Consider the following 22,167-nt stretch of genomic DNA (forward strand, 5'->3'; position numbering starts at 1 on the left):
CAACTCATCCCAAACCATCTCAGTAGGGTAGAAGTCAAGTGATTGTGTAGGCCCGGTCATCTAAAGCAGCACTCTGAAGCACTTTTTACATCAACTGTTGTCACAAAGTACTTTTAAAGATTCCCAGCCTGAAACCCCAAAGAGCAAAAAACAAGAGTTAATGCGCAATGGATATGAAAATATCCCTTGTTGGGTCAAAGCTTAGAAAGAAACATAGGGAGGAACCAGACTGTGATTCAAGTAGATGGTAGTCCTCATCTTGCTGTGCCGGGTGAAGTCTGCATTACATTTTGGGCTACTGAAACAATACATATGTGTGATATACATGTTTTAAAACATAAGACTTACTGTAGGTATAATTCATACTTGGTGTAATTATGCAATCCTAAAGCATTACACCTTCTGTTCACCTTTTAAAAACATTAGGAATAGTTTTGATGTTATTTTCATGTTCAGGGTGTCACATCTGTTGTTTTCACCAAAGGCTTTTTTTTCCCGATATGGCAATACTTGTTTTTACTAACTCACTCAATGATGTTTGCTAATACCACAAAATCTTGTCCAGTTCGTTTAATGTCCACAGCAGTTGTAACTTTTTCTGAATATGCCAAAAAAAATCCACCTGTTAAAAGTTATGATTATGCATGCAAATCCCATGTCCATAATGCTAGAATTAGTAGTCTCTGCCTGTTCAGGTGGGATGGAACTTGTTGCCGATTTTGTGATTATCATTGACCAATGAATTTTCAGTGGGTAAGGGGCTGGGCTTTAGGCTGGATTATTAGTCTAAATATATATCTTCACGATTGTAGTTGAGGAAGAAATTACATTTTACATTGTGATTTAGCCATAATGGTATGGAGGCCAGATTGGACATTTTGCTGTGATACAGGGGTTAACATCTCCAAGTGCCATGGGATCGTAAGTGACCTCAGAGAGTAGATTGAGCACATGTTGGGGTTTGTGATTATTAGACGCTAGTAATTTGAACATATATTGCAAAAACGGTATCCAAGCAAATGTATGGAAAATGCTAATTTAGTTTGGGGTTAGCGCTTTAACTGTCTGTTTATACGATGTTGTGTTTACAGTATGGTACACTGTTCTTTCTTATCTGACACTGTACATGTTAGCAGTTGTGTGTTGGTACGTCACAACATGGTGTCAGGTCATGTACTTCTCTAAAAGGAATATCATTTTGGCAAGATGAAACCTCCAGAGCATTTGCATCAGTCAATGTAAAGAGCATACAAACATTGAGTAAAATAGACCAGGTCCCGTGAGTAAAAGTGGTTCTTTACTTTGAGTGACGGATTTCTCATTTCACTTGGTCGTTTTTCAGCTTGCATGGTCTCATTGGTCTGTTCATGTCCGTGGCTGCTGGGAAGGCTTGTTTCTGGGAAAGATGTCTTGAAAATAACTATTAGACCCCTGTAGGGAGGAATACACTGTGGCCTTCTGTTTTCTACTGGTGACTTAGAAGATGATTTCCTTCTTGCTTCACTTTTCTCCTTAAGCCCAAAGTGACCTATCACCTCATGTTGTGCTGTTCTATGACTTTCAAGTAGAAACAGACATATGGATAAACACATACACACACACACACACACACATGCACACATACTTTACCATTAGTCAGAACGTCATATATAGCTCTATCAACGTCACTAAGTAAAAAGATGCAGCCTTCCTTGGGTGTGTCAACCTACTGTATGCAGGAGGAATCTTTCCAACCTGCTTTGCTTCTTTTGGTCCTAAATGGCAGGAAATCCAATCGCTGCAGTGGGGCGGCGTGGAATGAGAGGCGGCGGACACAGACTAATATGATCTGTCACAGCCTGTTGGATGGAAGCAATACACAGCAGCGGATTGCTTACCTGGGTAAGCAGAGGAGGCCTTTTTCCTTCAGATAAAATATGAATGTATGCTACAAACGTAGCATCTACTTGAATTTATTCTTTTTAAGAGCCCCCCCCCCCATTTTCTTTACTCATCTCCATCTCTCTCTCACCCTTCTCGATCTGGGTATCTAATGGCTTATTTCCACGTTCCAGGCAGACATGTCCACTTTTAGATTAGTCTGGTGCTGCCGTCTTGCCAGCTCTCATGGCGTTTTCATATTGCTACAATCTAAAGTGGATTATGTTTAGATTCAAATGGGATCTCACTCCCTTAACACAATGAAATAGTAGGTGCAGAAATGTACCAGCCAAGACAAATATAGCCGCGAACTGGAGATCTATCAGTGCGACAGATTATTGGTAATTCAATGTAGATTTGACTATTTTTATTTGTGATCAGATTTTTGTAGCATTGAATGCCTAAATATTTGGTATTATTTCGTTGCAGTACATTTTAATTCCATTTTCAAAATGTTTCCAACATTTAAATGTCCTTAACCGGAAGTCTACAAACTTTACAGAAATGTGGTCACTTGCTCTCTAGGGTCATCGTTCATAAATGGGAAGCTCCAGATGAAGGAAGTATTCCTTTCTGCACCACACAGATGCACTACGGCAATCACGTCTCCCCAACTCTGATCACTGAAAAGCAACATGAGGTGAATTCACAAGCAGCGTCGCAGTTCCCTGCAATAGAGCGTATTGTTGAACATCTAGATGGAATATGTTGCTCCATTGATTCTTCATTAAAGTAATTCCCAGAACTGCTTCAATATGGCTATGGCAGTGCAGGGGTACACAATTAATTTGGAGTTCTATTAAAACAGAATCATTAAAGGCATGGTGCACAACATTTCATAATTAACAGACCAACAGAAAAAAAGGCCCCAACATCTCATTAGTATTGGGACTTTGTTTTCTTTGGTTGACTCAGTTGACTTCTTGGGGAAGTAGTGATGAATGCAACATGCACAAAGTTGCTGCCATATATTTCATATGAGCCTCCATTAAAAATGTATGGTTTATTATAAAATATATAAATATCCAAACATGACCTAGCAAACATTTAGGTTGCAAACATTGAAAATGTATTAATTGCATAAAGACTCAAACACATTCTTCAAATGTACATTGACATAAACATGGTTGTGCTTTCGCTACCTGTTCTGTTTAATAACCACAAACAATTAAACTTGCGTCGACTTCTTGCACAATACAGAATAACACTGCTTGTTGAACATAATTCTTTAATTATGAATATTATATCAACATCTATTAGGAACAATGCAACCAAGTGTAGTGCTGAGTTGGAAGGAACTCAAGATATGATACATCTTTCTCTGAAGAAATAGGAAGAAATCCGAACTCGGTTTTGCGTCGATACCCACGGTGCCATGACAATGAGATAATGCCACAGAAAAGATCCATACAGTGATAATGAGACGCAATTGATTAATGAGTCTTCTGTGAAAAACATGTGGCTCTTGTTCTAGGAAATTGAAATAACGTAAGGTTGATTTCCCCAAACATGATTAATGATGTTTTGGGTAGGCAGCTAGTGGTATTTACACAATGCACAGAATCAACAGGGAGCAAATTTGTAATTTCCATCGCACTTTCTGCAACAATGATTATTCATTCATGTTGATATGTCGTCCTGATTGTGTTGTGTGATGATTAAAGGCTTGGTTATCAGGGTTCTGATTACATCATGCCACATGTGGTGGGGGTTAAGGGAGTAACTGTACGAGCCTGTTGATATTCGGCTGGATACACTTGTACTGTATCACACCATCCACGTTTGTCACTGTCTTTTCCGTACTGTTCGCCCAGTGACTCACACTGGAGCGTCTGGAGCGACTCACACTGGAGCGTCCGGAGCGACTCACACTGGAGCATCCGGAGCGACTCACACTGGAGCGTCCGGAGCGACTCACACTGGAGCGTCCGGAGCGACTCACATTGGAGCGTTGTCAAAGAGGAAACATAATGTTTGTGGCCGTGCCACTGGCTCTGAGTAGCCAGGAAATAACATTGTTGCTGTGTCAATATTCAAGTCATGACCTTGGACTGCAGGCCCAATCTTGTTTTTTGGGGAAGTGTAACCACTCTGCTTGTGTGCACGACTGTGATTGAACGATGTAAAAACAGGGACTACTGCTGGGTTGAGTGGTTTGCGGTATGGGACACAGGAAGCGTAGGCCATTTTTAAAAAAAGTGTATTCCTCCCTCCCCTCATGGACCTTCACCGTGGGTTTTGTCCTTCAACTTGCACCCCTGCTGATTAGGGCTTACTGAAGGGGCTGGGCACAATGATACTGAGTCAGTGTGTTGGAGCAAAGAGCGAAAGAACAAGAGCAGTGCGAACAGAGTTCCTACCTCTGACAGGAACGCTGGGAATAGGGTGTCGTTTGGGAAAGCCTACCCGGCCTATGGATATCCAAACCATGTCCTATACTTGTTCCCGACACTAAAAGGTCACTGCATGATTTATTGGGCTGTTTTGTAAGTTAGATGTGGTGCACGCATGCTTTTGGTTTCAGGCGTTTGACCGATCAAAACGTTGAGATATGAAAATGAAATTCAATCCGTAAATTGATTTACAAGGGCGAATGTGCAATTAAGCTTTTCCCGGGGTTGTTGTGTAAATAGGCGAGAGGCGTGTGCCTGTGTGTGTCGGGATGTCTGTGCACGCTGTGCGCTTTCATCAGTGCTAATGAACATGTGCCTTCATTTCTGTGTGTCTTCACTGAATTCATTAATTCAGGACTGAAAGGCTCTCTGGCTAGTTTGCCACAGGGTCCACATGATGGGAGTCCATGTTGTTGGATACATTCTTTAACACTTGTCACTGGGGAAGGAGAAAGATGGGAGCTTTAGTTCTTAATGGCTCTAGATGGCTTGGCTGACGTTATAGCAGATGACAAGGTGCTCCACTGTACATCCGTCAAAATGGTACCACGTTGCTCTTAACCACATCAAGCAACTGGTTTTCTACTCTGCATTTCTGCATTTTAACACACTCAAATGCATTTTGTGTTTTCCCCATGAGGATTGTTTAAGAATATTGGAGCTACACCTAAAATCAACTGTTAAAGATGAATGGTAATGTTTTTAGTTTAACATTTAGTGACTCAAGTTGTTGTGGATGCTTTAAAGCATTTCTGTTAAATTATGTATACGGTAAACGCCCTAAATCAGTGATAACAACAGACTGCCAAGCTTTGTTCACATTTGTTGCTGTTTGTTATCTTTCATAAGCTAGATCAAACAATGACAAAGTTAGGTTGGGTATCATGTCCAATGCTTATTTTGAAGGGCAGTTTATAAAGGGTTCAACTTCAAATCTGGTGAAATCACCAGATCGCCATATGTTCTACATTTTGGTCAAACGTGTGTTTACCAAAAGAAAATACTTTTCTCAAACAATGCAGTGACACTTTTGAACAATAAACACTTTCCTCATGAGGATAGTGCATTTTGGGGCTTCATCGCCAAAAAATCTGTTGTTATATAATAGTTTCAATATCATATTCAGTAAGCCCATTCAGTGATAACAATGCGATTCATTCAAACTTGTTACTGCAATGTTTTCATTGTGGCTTTATTAGCTATATTAGCCTTTATATTTTTTATTCTGAAAAGTTAATGCACTGAGGGCTTTGGTAATCTAGCCCGTATGAAAAATCTGACAATTTTTGAACTGCTTAGTAATAAGCAGTTAAACAGTTGTTTGTGTTACAACTTCCCAATAGTTATAAAAACTCTATTAGCCCCACCCATCTTTTAAAAAATGTACCTTGGATATACCTTACATTTCTAAATGAATACATTTGTGGGGCTACCTGTCTAAATGTAGCCATTGAGGTAATTTACATTTAGATTTTATGTATTTTTTTTCTACATCTTTGGAGGGAGTCAGTCCACCACAGCCAGCAGTAATCCATTTATTTATTTAATTGGCTGTTTCATTCTGTTTTATATTTTCTGTTTAAATATTTTTCAAACATGTAAACTAAACTAAACTAAATAAATACAAGATCTCACTGAACATGAAATCAGATCAAACATGATTTTCCTTAATTTCAGCCATTACATAAGCAAAATCTTAATTTTCAATAACAGTGCATAGACTGTTGATATCTATTGTATGTACATTGCTTTAAATACTTTTGGGTTAATGGTTTAAATTAAAATCACACTTTAGACTTGCAATACTAATGAAATTGTTTGTTTTTAATTGAATTCAATGTAATCCCATTATCAGAGCCATTCAGTAGGGTCTCTCTGAAAGCACGTTGGAAGAATAAAGGAGGACCCCAATTTGTTGCTGCTTCAAGCTTTCTACCAAAGCTCAAGTCTTAGACTGACAAAGCAGAAGTCATTGAAGCAGGTAAGATTTCCCTGTACTAATAATAGTCAGATTATCCTAACATTTCTGTGATGTGTTTTTTATCATCAAAGCGTGCATATGATTTTATCATATACAGAACTGTGACGGCTGCTCCATGTGGTGCTCCGTGCTCTCTCCCTCTCCGGCGCTCCACCTCATCGGTGTACTAACCGCCGGCAGGAGCAGATGGCAGCAGCGCACCCATCACACACACCTGTTTTCAGTTAGCAATTATGATGTTTAGGTTCCTCATTTGCACCCACATGACCGTGTGGTTCTGTGCTTTCTTCCTATAAACAGAATTTTTTTATCCCTCGTGTCTGTGTTGTTTTGTTACTTTTGTTTTTTGCCTCTCCATTACATACTCGCTACCCTCGCACATCACAAGAACCAGTTTGGACACACCGCCATATATAAGGGTATTTCAATAGTTTTTCTATTTTCCAAATTGTAAAATAATAGTGAAAAGATCAAAACCATGAAATAACAAATATGTTATCATGTAGCGACTGCAAAAGTGGTTAACAGTACAGAATACATTTCAAATGATAGATTCTTCAAAGTAGCTACCCTTCTGCAAAGCCAGGATTAATTACATTACACACTGAAAATCAGTTATTGTTGAAACTGACACAGTATTTTAAAGAGTTGAAGATGTTGTAATAGGGTCACATGATAAATAAAGGGAAAGAGTTGAACTCTAGTTATGGTTTGCTAAAAAATAAACTAACACAAATGTGTAATAAAAATGTAATGTAACTAAGTTGAGATTTGTTGTTTGTAAGGTGTTTAAGACTTAGGATAGAGAGAAGGTGCTGAAATACCCAAGATGGTTCTTCAATCACAATATTTGTTTTTAGAGAGTGTTGTGGAATCCCTTCAAGTTCTCAGTTCATGGACAAGACAGCATCAAAAGACAAAAGATTAAAAACATTTGCAGACTATCTCTCATACAAACAAACAGCTAAAAAATGCAGCAAATTCTTTATTGTCTTAATACTGAATAAATTATTGGATAATTGACAACCTTCATTTTGTCAATGCTTTTCATTTTCACCTTTTAAATTAAACATATATTTAAAACTTTGTCTTGCACAATTTATAGAACTTCTGTCTGTGCACTGTCCAAAGACAGCAGATTTAACAATTGCATATTCTCAATTTAGATAAAGGCACATTCTTAGCTTTTCTCACATTTCTCACATTCTTAGCTTTTCCAGTTCAATCTCTCTTTATCAAATGCCATGCTCAAGTTATGGATGTACAGTATTTTGGCTGCATATTTTTTCTTTTTTAGTCTCTCTCTATTAGTCTCTATTGTTCCCTTCTGCCTTTCCCTGTGCTTAACATTTTTATTGCTACAATCAACCTCCTCCATCATAAACAGGCTTGAGAAACCATGTGACTAATGCTTTTGACTGTCGTGATGCTACGGTGATGTCAAAAAGCTTTACATTGTCCATCAGATTTCCTTTGATGCATGTGTCTACTACAGGTTTATTAAACTTGTGGCCAGTTGGTCTAATTTGTCCCATTAATCAGTTTAGACTGGCCCTTTCCTCAATTCAACATTTTCCAATCCAGTCCAGCATTCTCCAATAGAATCATCTGTTTTCCCATTAAACATTATGAATCACTGTTACCCAAAATACCTGTCACTGCCAATCAAAGCTGCTCAAAAAAACAATTCTCTGTAGATTGTAGCACTGGATATTGTTTCCTAAAATTCTTTGTGCAAAACACAGCAGTGAATTAAAAATACACTCCAGACTAAAAAAACCACCTTCATCTGATCCACGTTTCATATTCTGCTAAAAGACGTAGATCATGATCAACTTCTACACTATGATGTTTGGTGCCAGGGCAATGCACCCAGGAGAGCCTATGTACTGGAGTTGGCCAACCAAAGTAGCATTTCTCTGTAATCTGCACTGCACAAAAGTGCTTAATGAGGATTTTTTATGGAGATTTTTAACTTAAATCAATTGAATGAACTTTTTTTGGCAATACAGTGTAGGGATCATTCAGTTTTTGACATAATTGAAAAAACAATTCCGATTTCTACTCTGAATCGAATCTAATTAAAATGTAAATATGTATTTAGTAATCACAGATCAGGCCTGTGATGTCGAAGTAGACTACTAGGCATCCTGCAATGTTCTTGCAGACAGAGTTAAGATATTAGACTGAAACCCATTCAAAAGAAAACTCTAATGGCATGTGAACTCTGGCCTAACCTTGTTTACCTTTGGTTGGATATAAGTGCAGAAGCACTTCTTTCTAATATAAAGAAGCAAAACTAGCAGCGTGGAAACATTTTACAATTAAATAAAGGAAAATTACTGCAATCTCATTGCTTCCTACTCATAGAGGTGTTTCAGGCATCATAGATACATGTACATATTCTCTGTTACCCTTGTTGTAGTGTGTAGTGTAGTATGTGTGCCCAAAAATGCTTCTTAAAACTGACTGTTTATAAACAGTATTTTAACTGAGAATGATCTGTTGTAAACATTAAAGTGTTCACTCCTGGTGTTAGCTATTTCTGTGATGGCTTTAACTGCCTTTGCCAAAGTGAAGCTGCAACACAGCATGTCATGTTTCAGTGACATGTTGGCTTTCTCCCACCTCAGAGAGTTATCTAAAGTACCATTCTGTAGCATCCATCCCAGCACTTCAGAGAGATATGCCGCCATGCACTGATGATGAGAGATGAAGCAGCTTTTTGGGGACAGTTCCCCTGGGAAAGAGTGGTGCGTTCCAAATTGGAACAGTGAAAGAGGCACAAGAAGAGTGCCTCCATAATATACTCCTCCTTGTCTCGTGCCCTCTTTTCCACTTTCACCTTCTCCTCCCCCCTCTAGCAAATTCTCCTCCTCCTCCACCGCTTCTTTTACCTACCACATTTCCTTTAAAACCTCCTCCACCCTCACCACCCATCAATAGTATTTGTATTATGTCTTGTCTATTACTCTTCTGTACTCTGTCATGTGTTTGTTTAAATATGTACCTCAGGACATGTAAATAGCTAATGGGTAGCTAATGGGTATAGAAATGAACTAAACGAAACCACATTTTTCTCCATGCTCCTTCTACCCCACCACCTTACCCAGCCCCTGCCAGAGAGCTAGTCCGTGTGTCAGCACGAGGGGGGCCATGCTAGCTGTTCCAGTTCCCCACTGAGCCACAGTTAGTTGCATGTCATGTCAATTAGTGACTGCGCTTACATTTTCCACCTGACACTTTTCATCAGCGTGTTTTTACTCATACTGCATCAGGGTAGGTGCTTGCCGAGTGTACCATCACTTGGCCCTGCTAAGTTCTGCACAAATTGCCCTCTGTTTACCGCACTGCCACCAGTGTCGTAATGTTGTATGCTAATTCCAGCACTGCCACCACTGTGGTAATGTGGTATGCTAATTCAAGAATCGCCACCAGTGTGGTAATGGTGTATGCTAATTCAAGCAACCGCCACCAGTGTGATAAAGGTGTATGTCAATTCAAGCACCGCCAACAGTGTGGTAACATTGTATGTCAGTTTAAGCACTGCCAACAGTGGAGTGACATTATATGTCAGATCAAGCTCAGCCACCAGTGTGGTAACATTGTATGTCAGATTAAACTCATACACCAGTGTGGTAACATTGTATGTCAGATCAAGCACCGCCACCAGTGTGGTAACATTGTATGTCAGATCAAGCACCGCCACCAGTAAGGTAACATTTTATGTCAGATCAAGCACCGCCACCAGTGTGGTAACATTGTATGTCAGATCAAGCACCGCCACCAGTGTGGTAACATTGTATGTCAGATCAAGCACCGCCACCAGTGTGGTAACATTGTATGTCAGATCAAGCACCACCACCAGTGTGGTAACATTGTATGTCAGATCAAGCTCAGCCACCAGTGTGGTAACGGTGTATTTCAGTTCAAGCACCGCCTGCCTGTCAAGGACTCGAGACCCTCACCTGTCTTCTATTGTAACAGATGGACTGTTGTCAAATTTTCAAATTTTTCATTGAGGGGAAAGAAGAGAGATGGTTAGCAAGTGTTTTGATGTGGCGAGGTGCTTTGAAGTCACAGAGCGAGTGGCAGGTGGAGTTCTGTTCTGTTGGGCTTTGAGATAAGAGAGTGGCAGGCACATGCACAGATAGGGCTCTTTTTTTGCATAGACAAAATGTCTTGCTGTTTGGAACCCAGCGCCCATAAGTGGTCCTATCCTAAAATGATATTTCATTCATTTGAGCCCCCTGAAAGGCGTATGCACAGCTCTGGAGAACGGATTTGAAAGCATTTTCCTGCTGGGTAGGCAACGTTGCATGGTGTTGTTGCTGCTAGTGTGTACATCAGGCACTATTTTGCCACATGCCGGGGTCCTCAGAACAGTTGCGCATGGCAGATCAAAGCAGCTTATTAGCACTTTTTTTTTGTTAATGCAATTTGCTATTTGTTTATGTACATGAAAATGATCTGAAGTTATTAGCGAATAACTGACAGCAACCCACCAAGCAAAGGACATTGGAAAGACCTCTTTTAAATTATTTTGCTCAGTGGGAACTGTGTGGCAAAGTTCAATTGGCAGACGAGCAGCAGCTGGCGCGCCTCTCTCAGACTAACAGTAGCAGCTACAGTGTCTATGTTCTTTCTCGTCTTCAACAAAGTCGAAACACTAATTAGCCTGCATTACTTTTAAGAGTCAATAAAGCATGTGTTGTGTGATAAGCCTTGTTCCATTTTCATGCTGATAATGTCTTTGGATCGGACATCATTCCTGACCGCCCTCAATAATCATAATTTTCCTGTTGTTTTACGGTGCTGACACTGAAAACAATCCTGCATGTAGGCCTGGATGCTGGGTCATTCTAAACATTACATCTAATTCACCTGCATGTAATACCACAGTACTAAGGTGGCTGGCCACCTGTCTTATTGTTCCATAGCAACGCACCAGAGGGAATAAATCTAAGGTCCACTCTTCAAATGGTGTGATCGCCTGTCACACTCCTTCTCATCCATTGTGCTTTATTGGATGTGGCTCATGCCTCAAGATATTTATATCTTTACAGCACATACAGTCCTCTGAAAAATAGAAAAGAGAGGGAGTAAAAGAAAAAGGAGCGAGGATGCATGCGTGCTCGGCTCAGGGAGTAATGGTGTGGAATGTCGATTAGGATGGTATGTGGGGCTTTGGCAGACGCCGCCTGCATCCATCTTCTCCTGTTTAAACCCCTACCTCACGGTAATGGTCGCCAGCTGCGAGGTGGGTCCAGCAAAGGTTATGTATGGCAGCTGAAGGAGATGAAGGATATAAGAGTCAAAGAGGCCAAGCTGAGATGTCAGCTCTCCCAACTTGCTCTTTGCATTCTGGGTTGAGGCCTTAGCAGCTTGCCCCTCTGTGCCAGTTCTGTAGGAAAAAGTTTCCCTCAGAGGACGTCACCTGTGTAAGAGGGCCACACACAGACAATTAGGGTCACAAAAGGAGGGTATATTATTGGAAACTTTCAAGTTTCCCAGTAAGCTCCCAGAAATTAAATTTGTTTGTTTTTGGTTACTTCAGATTATTACTTCAGCCTTTTCGGTTATTTCAGATTCTCACAGATGTCCGATCTCTGAACCTCTGACGGGTAACTTATCACAACTAACTTGTGCAAATTAGATCATTTTAAAATCCAAAATTCAATTGATAAAGCTGTAAAATGTTTTATATAAATCAACTTACTCTGTGCCATTGGTGTTAATTATGAATGTGTATTTTACTATGAATAGTATGTTTTGTATATGTTTTTCTTTTATCATGATATAATTTTAAGCATGCCCCTTATGACACTGGCAAACATGGAGGTAATATTTCAGATGAAAGAATATATTTTATAGGTGTTACACTTGTAACAACTCGTCGCGGTGTAGTGTTGGAGGAACCAGGCGCAGGCAGTACTCTCGTTCGTGGGTTTTTATTAAAACAACAAACAAACCAAACACGAACGGAAAACGAAACTAACTACTGATGAAAATAAAGTGCGCGACAACGCGTCTTAACAATCAACATTCAACAGTAATTTAACAACACTCACCGGTATACTAACAGACAGCAACAATGACAAGCAACAGCAACAATGATCCACAATGTGGGGAGCAGAGGGGAAACATATATACACATACAAATGATACAAATTGGGACCTGGTGTGGAAGATTGGAAACATGTGACAGTCCGGGATGTGTTCGTGAGATATGGGAACTTGTGATAATATGGCACGGTGGCGCTGCTGCTCACCGCACCATGACAGTACCCCCCCCCAAAGGCCCGGCCACTGGACGGGCCAAGATGAACCCCAGCCCAAGGGAGGGGGGGCGGGGCAGCGCAGTACCCCCATCGGCACAAACCCGCCGAGGGGGCGGAACAGCTGCGATTAACCAGGGTGGCGGAGCCGTCGGGACAGGCCGGGGAGGCAGAACCGGCTGAAGATCAGGAGCCGGCGGAGGGTCAGGAGCCGGGAGAGCCGACGGAGGGTCGGTAGCCGGCGGAGGGTCAGAGGCCGGGAGAGCCGACGGAGGGTCGGTAGCCGGCGGAGGGTCAGAGGCCGGGAGAGCCGACGGAGAGTCGGTAGCCGACGGAGGGTCAGAGGCCGGGAGAGCCGACGGAGGGTCGGTAGCCGGGAGAGCCGACGGAGGGTCGGTAGCCGGGAGAGCCGACGGAGGGTCGGTAGCCGGGAGAGCCGACGGAGGGTCGGTAGCCGGGAGAGCCGACGGAGGGTCGGTAGCCGGGAGAGCCGACGGAGGGTCGGTAGCCGGAAGAGCCGACGGAGGGTCGGTAGCCGGAAGAGCCGACGGAGGGTCGGTAGCCGGGAGAGCCGACGGAGGGTCGGTAGCCGGGAGAGCCGACGGAGGGTCGGTAGCCGGGAGAGCCGACGGAGGGTCGGTAGCCGGGAGAGCCGACGGAGGGTCGGTAGCCGGAAGAGCCGACGGAGGGTCGGTAGCCGGAAGAGCCGACGGAGGGTCGGTAGCCGGAAGAGCCGACGGAGGGTCGGTAGCCGGAAGAGCCGACGGAGGGTCGGTAGCCGGAAGAGCCGAAGGAGGGTCGGTAGCCGGAAGAGCCGAAGGAGGGTCGGTAACCGGAAGAGCCGAAGGAGGGTCGGTAGCCGGAAGAGCCGAAGGAGGGGCCGGGGCGGCCGGGACAGGAAGGGGCGCCGGGGCGGCCGGGACAGGAAGGGGCGCCGGGGCGGCCGGGACAGGAAGGGGCGCCGGGGCGGCCGGGACAGGAAGGGGCGCCGGGGCGGCCGGGACAGGAGAGGGCGGTGGCAGCCAAACCCCGGCAAGCTCAGGCGGTGCAGGCCACACCTCCTCGGCCTCAGGCGGTGCAGGCCACTCCTCCTCGGCCTCAGGCGGTGCAGGCCACTCCTCCTCGGCCTCAGGCGGTGCAGGCCACTCCTCCTCGGCCTCAGGCGGTGCAGGCTGCTGCCACTGGCAGGAAGGAGGCGCTGGCTGCTGCTCCAATGCAGCAGGGGGCGCTGACTGCCGCTGCTGGCAGGTAGGAGGCGCTGGCTGCTGCGCCAATGCAGCAGGAGGCGCTGACTGCCGCTGCTGGCAGGTAGGAGGCGCTGGCTGCTGCTCCGATGCAGCAGGGGGCAATCGGCGCCGTGGCGCAGGGACAGGGGCGGCGGAAGGCCGCGGAGCAGGAAGCGGTGTGCGCCTAATTGCCAGCCTACAGCCTGGCCAGCCTGCACGGGGTCGAGGAGGCACCGGACATAGAGGGGGCGCCGTCGGGACTTCCCTCGGGCACCCTCTCAGCCCCCCCCTAAAATTTTCCTGGGGGGACCTCGGACCAAGCGTTGGGCACCTCGCCCTCTTCTTCCTCCGGCCTCGCCTGCGTCCTGTCCTTCCTGCCTCCTGCATGTCCTGCAGGAGACCCTTCACCAGCTCCCCTTGCTCTTTGGTGAGGGGCTTGACCACTCCATACTGGTCCATGCCCCACAGCGGCACCCCGAACCCGTCTTGGGGCAACCCCCAGCACTGCTCCCCAAGGGGATCCTCCTCCACTCTCTCATAGACCGCTTCGTCGTCATCCGAGGAGAGGGAGTCAGACCCCCAATCGCCCCTCCAGGTATATACCCTCTCTGGAGGGACTGCCTGCTGGTTCCAGGTTTGGTGGATCATTCTGTAACAACTCGTCGCGGTGTAGTGTTGGAGGAACCAGGCGCAGGCAGTACTCTCGTTCGTGGGTTTTTATTAAAACAACAAACAAACCAAACACGAACGGAAAACGAAACTAACTACTGATGAAAATAAAGTGCGCGACAACGCGTCTTAACAATCAACATTCAACAGTAATTTAACAACACTCACCGGTATACTAACAGACAGCAACAATGACAAGCAACAGCAACAATGATCCACAATGTGGGGAGCAGAGGGGAAACATATATACACATACAAATGATACAAATTGGGACCTGGTGTGGAAGATTGGAAACATGTGACAGTCCGGGATGTGTTCGTGAGATATGGGAACTTGTGATAATATGGCACGGTGGCGCTGCTGCTCACCGCACCACGACAACACTATTACTGTGGGGGCAACTGGGAGGTTATTGCAAATTCAGCAACAGCTCTTTTTTAGTTTCTATATAAAACATCAAACACATGATATATTGCAAGACTGTTCTAGGCTGAATATATAACATTCAAACATAATATAAGAAATACAAGCAAAAAAAATAAAATCACACTTAGCTTGCTTTGCTAAAGTGTCCAATGTCCAGTAACTAGCTTATGTAACACCTTAGTATCAGTCAGCGAAAATCTAACAAATGCTACCTGACAAGCAAAGGTAACTAGCTAGCTATTTGGTTATGGAATGAGAACATATTGGGTAATAATTGAAAACTTTAGAATGCAGCATCTGGGCATTAGCAATACTAGCTAGACACTAGCAAAGTATGAGGAAACATTTAGTCTTTTGGTATCAGTTTTAGGCAGATTTGCTCAAAGTTCAGATTGTTTGGACCAGTCACAGATGTTGATGTATGTATGTGCAGTGTTAGGTTTGTACTACACATAGGGGATGCGATTCAGCTATGTCTAATGTCACTACATTTCAGGAGAGCCATTTGAAACAAGAAAACATGTTCTGGTGTTCATATAACAAGACAAGATTACACCTGAGCAATTCAGATGTTGTGGCAGAACCTTAAACAAGAAAGCAGGCAAGCCTAGTTCAGCCGGCCCGTAATAGAAAATCTTATTTTTCCACTGGCCGTTTTAATAGTTAATTGGCCATTCGTGAATGACACTGATACAGTTAAACTGACTAAAGTTTCTTACTAAGTTTACCTCCACCACAAATAGCATCTATGTATTGCGTTTGACACTGGCCATTTTAACAGCATATTAGCCAGTTATAAGCCTTCCCGGTATCTACTAACTTACTGGAATAGTCATAAGAATTGATACATTTCTAGCGAGTCAGCTAAAGCTATTTCATTTCATGGCATCAGAACATATTTGTTTCTTTCATGGAAAAACAATATACTTTTTTCACATTGTATGATTTTTAAGTAATTAATTTGCATTTCATTGCATGACATAAGTATTTGATACATCAGAAAAGCACAACTTAATATTTGGTACAGAAACCTTTGTTTGCAATTACAGAGATCATACGTTTCCTGTAGTTCTTGACCAGGTTTGCACACACTGCAGCAGGGATTTTGGCCCACTCCTCCATACAGACCTTCTCCAGATCTTTCAGGTTTCAGGGCTGTCGCTGGGTAATACAGACTTTCAGCTTCCTCCAAAGATTTTCTATTGGGTTCAGGTCACTCCAGGACCTTGAGATGCTTCTTACGGAGCCACTCCTTAGTTGCCCTGGCTGTGTGTTTCGAGTCGTTGTCATGCTGGAAGACCCGGCCACGACCCATCTTCAATGCTTTTAATGCTCTTACAATACGGTGCAGTCGTCCTGTCCCCTCTGCAGAAAAGCTTACCCAAAGAATGATGTTTCCACCTCCATGCTTCATGGTTGGGATGGTGTTCTTGGGGTTGTACTCATCCTTCTTCTTCCTCCAAACACGGCGAGTGGAGTTTAGACCAAAAATCTCTATTTTTGTCTCATCAGACCACATGACCTTCTCCCATTCCTCCTCTGGATCATCCAGATGGTCATTGGCAAACTTCAGACGGGCCTGGACATGCGCTGGCTTGAGCAGGGGGACCTTGCGTTCGCTGCAGGATTTTAATCCATGACGGTGTGATGTGTTACTAATGGTTTTCTTTGAGACTGTGGTCCCAGCTCTCTTCAGGTCATTGACCAGGTCCTGCCGTGTAGTTCTGAGTTGATCCCTCACCTTCCTCATGATCATTGATGCCCCACAAGGTGAGATCTTGCGTGGAGCCCCAGACCGAGGGAGATTGACCGTCATCTTGAACTTCTGCCATTTTCGAATAATTGCGCCAACAGTTGTTGCCTTCTCGCCAAGCTGCTTGCCTATTGTCCTGTAGCCCATCCCAGCCTTGTGCAGGTCTACAATTTTATCCCTGATGTCCTTACACAGCTCTCTGGTCATGGCCATTGTGGAGAGGTTGGAGTCTGTTTGATAGAGTGTGTGGACAGGTGTCTTTTATACAGGTAACGAGTTCAAACAGGTGCAGTTAATACAGGTAATGAGTGGAGAACAGGAGGGCTTCTTAAAGAAAAACTAACAGGTCTGTGAGAGCTGGAATTCTTACTGGTTGGTAGGTGATCAAATACTTGTCATGCAATAAAATGCAATTTCATTATAAAAAAAACGTACAATGTGATTTTCTGGATTATTTTTTTCTATTCCGTCTCTCACAGTTGAAGTGTACCTATGATAAAAATTACAGACCTCTACATGCTTTGTAAGTAGGAAAACCTGAAAAATCGGCAGTGTATCAAATACTTGTTCTCCCCACTGTATCTCAGTCCTGTGCCGCTAGCCTGGTCAAGTATACAAAAAGCATTTGTTCACTCAATTATAGTTTGACCACGGTATTTATTGTTGGTGATGTTGGTGATGTGTATGAGACAGACTGGAGTCACTTTGAGATCACCTTTTTATGGAGTTATGGCGTTATGGAGGAGCTTTGCAATTTCAATGGGGTGATCATGAGATCAGGGTGCACTTTTAAAGATATAGTGCTTTACCTTTTAAGCAGCTTATCATATTGTTGGAGCACCTCCTCCTAGCTTGAGGAGGTTTGAATTCCAAGCAACCTGCCTAAACATTGTTTGATGTGAAATGGTCCAACATTGCTAGTGCAGTAAGTCAAAATTGTATTCGGGAAAACGTTGTTAGAGCAGTTGTGAATAAGGCAGTCTTATTTATTTATTTATTACAATTATTTTTCTTGGTCAGGTGAACAGTATCATATGTACAGTATTTGTGTATGTATGTATTTGGTGGAGCCAAGAGACAAAGCTTACAGTAAGTAAACCTGGACCGGATTGTTTACAATGATCCATGTTCGCTATGACAATAGCATTGGTTCCACACGGTGAATATCTTACAGGCAGAACATCAAGCCGTCATCATACATTCTAAACAATGGGCGAGAAATTCTAGGCGACTGGAACAAATGCAAGGGCAGGGTATTTTCTGTTTTCCTATATAACTGTGTCTCTTTGTTCCTCTGCAGCTTTGTGTGCTTTTCAGTGCCCTGTCCCATTCACAGGTGAAATTACATCTTCTGCCTCTCAGCAGCAAGATGCCGTCTGTCTCATACCATTTTGTACTCATACTTGAGAAAGATTCAGTCAATTTTCCAGCATCAGTCTAACCATCTTCAATTTGTTAAAGGCTACTTGGCAGTCTTGGTACAGAGAGAGATAATTGAATAGCATTTTTGCTGATTGTTCATACCTTTAAGGGACTTTGCTTGATAAGAATTTGCCGCAAAGAGCCTTTTTGTATTTGATGCAAAGGACATCCATGAAAGGGATATAAAAATCATATTGGAGTGTATGCCGTACTTTAGCGCTTATTGTTTGTTTGAAAGGAGAGAGTGCTAAGGTATAAGGTTCCCACTTTTGAATTTCATACCAGCGTGCACTTAATTTATGAAGAGGGAATACAATTTATCTGGACATAATATTGAATATTCTACCTAACCTGAATAAAAGGTTCTTAGAAAAGCTTTCAATATTTTTGATGGAGTTGCAACAGATAACTAACAGAAAATAGAAGACAGAATGTTCTCATCGATTTCAAATACAGAAACATTAGCACTCATAACATTGGCTACATATCTCTTTTACAAAAATCAACTAGGGTGTTAAACGTTAAGCTCTTTTCCTACAAATCAGGGATCAGAAAGATTTCGCTTTAATTGAGCTGACACCACACTAAAATAAATAAAACATTTAAAAAGTGTAACCATTTAAAGATAAAGACTCCAGTGGAACCCAACTAGCTAAGTGCTCGACTTTGCTGTTATGTGTCTGTGATGACATATCATGCATGGTAAGTCACTTTGAGTGCATTACAAACTGTAATTAGTGTAATATCTTGAACTCATAACTAGATTTTGTACAGCTACTGTACTGCCGATTGTGCCATCATGACGTCTGTGAAGTGTTACATCAGTGACCTTAAAATAGAAAAGCAGCAAAGTCTTTACTAGTGGGTTGACAGTTACTTAAATAGGAAAGCTTTCATAAAGCCCAGCAAGAGTCATGTTGGTCATTCATTTTTGTTCCGTACAGAATTCTGTGATGCTGCAAAAAAAAATGTTGACACATTATAAATTGAATGCCCTCCCTTTTCTTTGAACTATAGGGACACTTCATTAATTGTGATTGTTCACCCCTGTGATGAATACAATAGACAGTGCTTGTGTAGGAACAATATAACACAAATGGTGTTTTTACTTTTTAAAGCTTAAAAAGCATAAAAAGGAAAGAAGAGCCTAAGGAGTTTTTTTTATGATATTAATAATTGGGCTATGTCGGAGCTTACACTATCAATTAAATGTTGGCCTATTGTGCATTTTAAGCTCCAAAGATGGGCCTGAGTAACTTGCCAAGTCTGACACTTTCATGCTTGCTGAGAAATCTATATATTTTTTCGCCCCTTCAGGTCAACTTATTATTTTGCCATTTTGGTTGACTGCGGTGACAGAATAATCCCCCCCCCCCCATGTAAATTAACATTTTCTTATGCTGCTTGTTTTACTTTGTGTCTCCATTCCTCTTGTCATCTAGAATATTTACGTTTCCGAATATTTCAAAGAGCTATGGGTCTTCATTAACGTGCCACTGTGTGACTCGTGGAAGCTGCTCGGTGACGGACAGAATTACTTCCAGGAAACCGTATATCTCCCAGATTGCCACTAGCCCGGCTGTCAATCAAACAACACCCATCACTGCTCGCCTTGATGATGAACACAGCTTGCACGTTCAATATGGAAATAAAAAGGGAAGTGGATTATTTACCTGCGACGGCAAAGGGCATTTGGCGGTTGGACTGCCATTGACATAATCGAATCAGGTCACTGTTGTTTTGACAGTAAAGGTCAAACAGTGGGAGACAAGGAGAAGGAAAAACCTGATTTCTGTCCGGGTTGATGTGTTGTCTATTGACAGGAAAGAGGAGCCAAGCATTGACATGGTGACTACATACGACTTGAGTGGCACCTCCACTTCCCACTCATTTCCACTGACAGAGACATTACAGTGAATGCACTAGCAATGGTTACTGGGCCTCACAGGCACTGAGATTGATTGACATGACATTAAAGTGTGTCGCAGAGTGCACAAGCTGGGGGATCTAGCTAGGCTAGTGAAGGCTCTGGGGGGGAGATTTAGCTGCAAAAAGGTTACAATTCAGATGGCCGTCATCAAGTTCAGAAAATGTATTCAATGTCCAAAACAAGTAGATATATCCAAGTGCTCAAATGCAAATATTGTTCAGAACAATACAGACATTCTGAATACCTAATACAAGTTTCTAATCTGGGTGGTTTGAATCCTGAATACTAATTGGCTTAAAGCCATTAGACCAGGTTTATTTTTATTTATTTGTTCATACTGTTGTAATTGTGTTGGCACTAGTTTTAATAGCAATGAGGAACCTTGGGGGTTTGGGGTATATTGCCCAGATAACCTGTCCAAGAACAGTCCTTCGCCATGGTATATTGGCCATAAACCACACACCCTAATGCTCTACTGCTTTAATAATTACATACTTTGGGTATTATATACCAAACTTTCATCCAAACATGAGGACAGAAATATAAAATGACCTTCAACAGAAGCAAAAACAAGATTGCAGGTGCTGGTGATGTCTAACCAAGATACTGTACATTTCCCAGGGATGGAATATTTGATGAGTGACTATACAGATAAGCTACAAAAGTTCTTTATCTTGGCGGGGAAGTAAAATGTCACACTAAATGGATGTCCTGATAATGCACCGGGCCCCTGGGCTACCTTAGCAAATGTCAGTCATGTTCCTCCTTAACTGAACCCTTTACTAGCGTCATTGGATGGAACACACTGTAAAAGCCATGCGGAGAATTTGGATGCTCTTTGAACGCTACTCTTTGGCTTTGCGCTACCTTTTCATCTGCCCAGCCTCTCTGAGGGGTGGTAGGCAGTATGGTGGCAGCAGGAGAGCAGCCATCTTGCGTGTGAGATGCTAAGTGCTTCTGCAGGTGAAGTCCATTCGTTCCCAGCGTGCCATGGCTTACTGCTGACCAGGACCTATTTCACACAGTGGTGGGTTGAGGTTGTCGAATGAAGGGCAGAGGGAGGGAGGGAGGGAGAGAGGGAAAGAGGGAGAGAGGGAGGGAGAGAGGGAGGGAGAGAGGGAGGGAGAGAGGAAGAGAGTGCTTCGCTTTAAACCATTTAATCCATAACACCACTCAGCTTTTAAGCAGAGCTTTCAAATTTGACCTTGACTTAAATCCATCACGTTGACATTTCTAGTTGAACAGTGGTGGTGGTGGTGGTGGTGGGGTGGCAGCCTCCTTAGCGCACACAAAGGCAACGTTCTTTGCTTTCCGCTCAGTTCTGCTACGACTCTGTAGCCCGCATAAAGATCTTTAATTAAGACCACTTTTACTTAACTACACCTCCGTTTACCCACAGAGGTAGGAAATTCGAGAAAGCATGGCATAAATGTAATTATCCCATGTCTTAAGCAGGGTGATGTATGCAGAGTAGCAAAGCTTAAGTGAGGCTCCAAACATCCTCTTCAATTCTGTTGGGCTCAGCCAACCATTTGGGCAGGTGGGGAAAGGGAGTTTGAGACAGACTGACTTGCATTCTGCTTTTTGTAATAATGCTGATTCACACAGACCAGGCGGGCCACTGCTTGGGCTAATGAGTTGCCCTAGCGCTGCAACAGCATAGCTCCATCAACCGATTCCCACCATGGGCAAAGTGGTGCTGCTTTGCATTTCCATCATCAAACCAATCTACCGTAATTCACCAAGTAACCAAAACACATTGTCTGCATGGCATGACTAAAGGAAATCTTGTCTGCCTGACACTAACCACACAGGTGACTTGTGAGGCCATGTGTATTTTTCCCTTTTTTGTGTCTTCCTTCCCTGAGGAGTTCCCTTTGTCATGGTCCCTCCTCCTAGCTAGATTACCCTGTTGCTCATTTGCTCATGTTTAGCCATCAGAATAAATCATGGTGTCTTACTGGTAATGGTTCTGACTGAAGCAGGATGACGACAAACGGATGCATCTGTTGTATCCATGTAACTGACTAATATGTCGTAATGTGTGATTGGCTTCAATCTCAGCTCCTGCATTATACCAACCGGGGTTGTTTGTTGGGGTCTGGGTTTTGGGGTGATCGAGAGGAGGGAAGCTCATAAGTACCTTTCAGAATGGATTTGTGTTTAAC

This window comes from Esox lucius, chromosome 23 (genome assembly GCF_011004845.1).
Source record: "Esox lucius isolate fEsoLuc1 chromosome 23, fEsoLuc1.pri, whole genome shotgun sequence".
In the NCBI taxonomy this organism is placed as follows: Eukaryota; Metazoa; Chordata; class Actinopteri; order Esociformes; family Esocidae; genus Esox; species Esox lucius.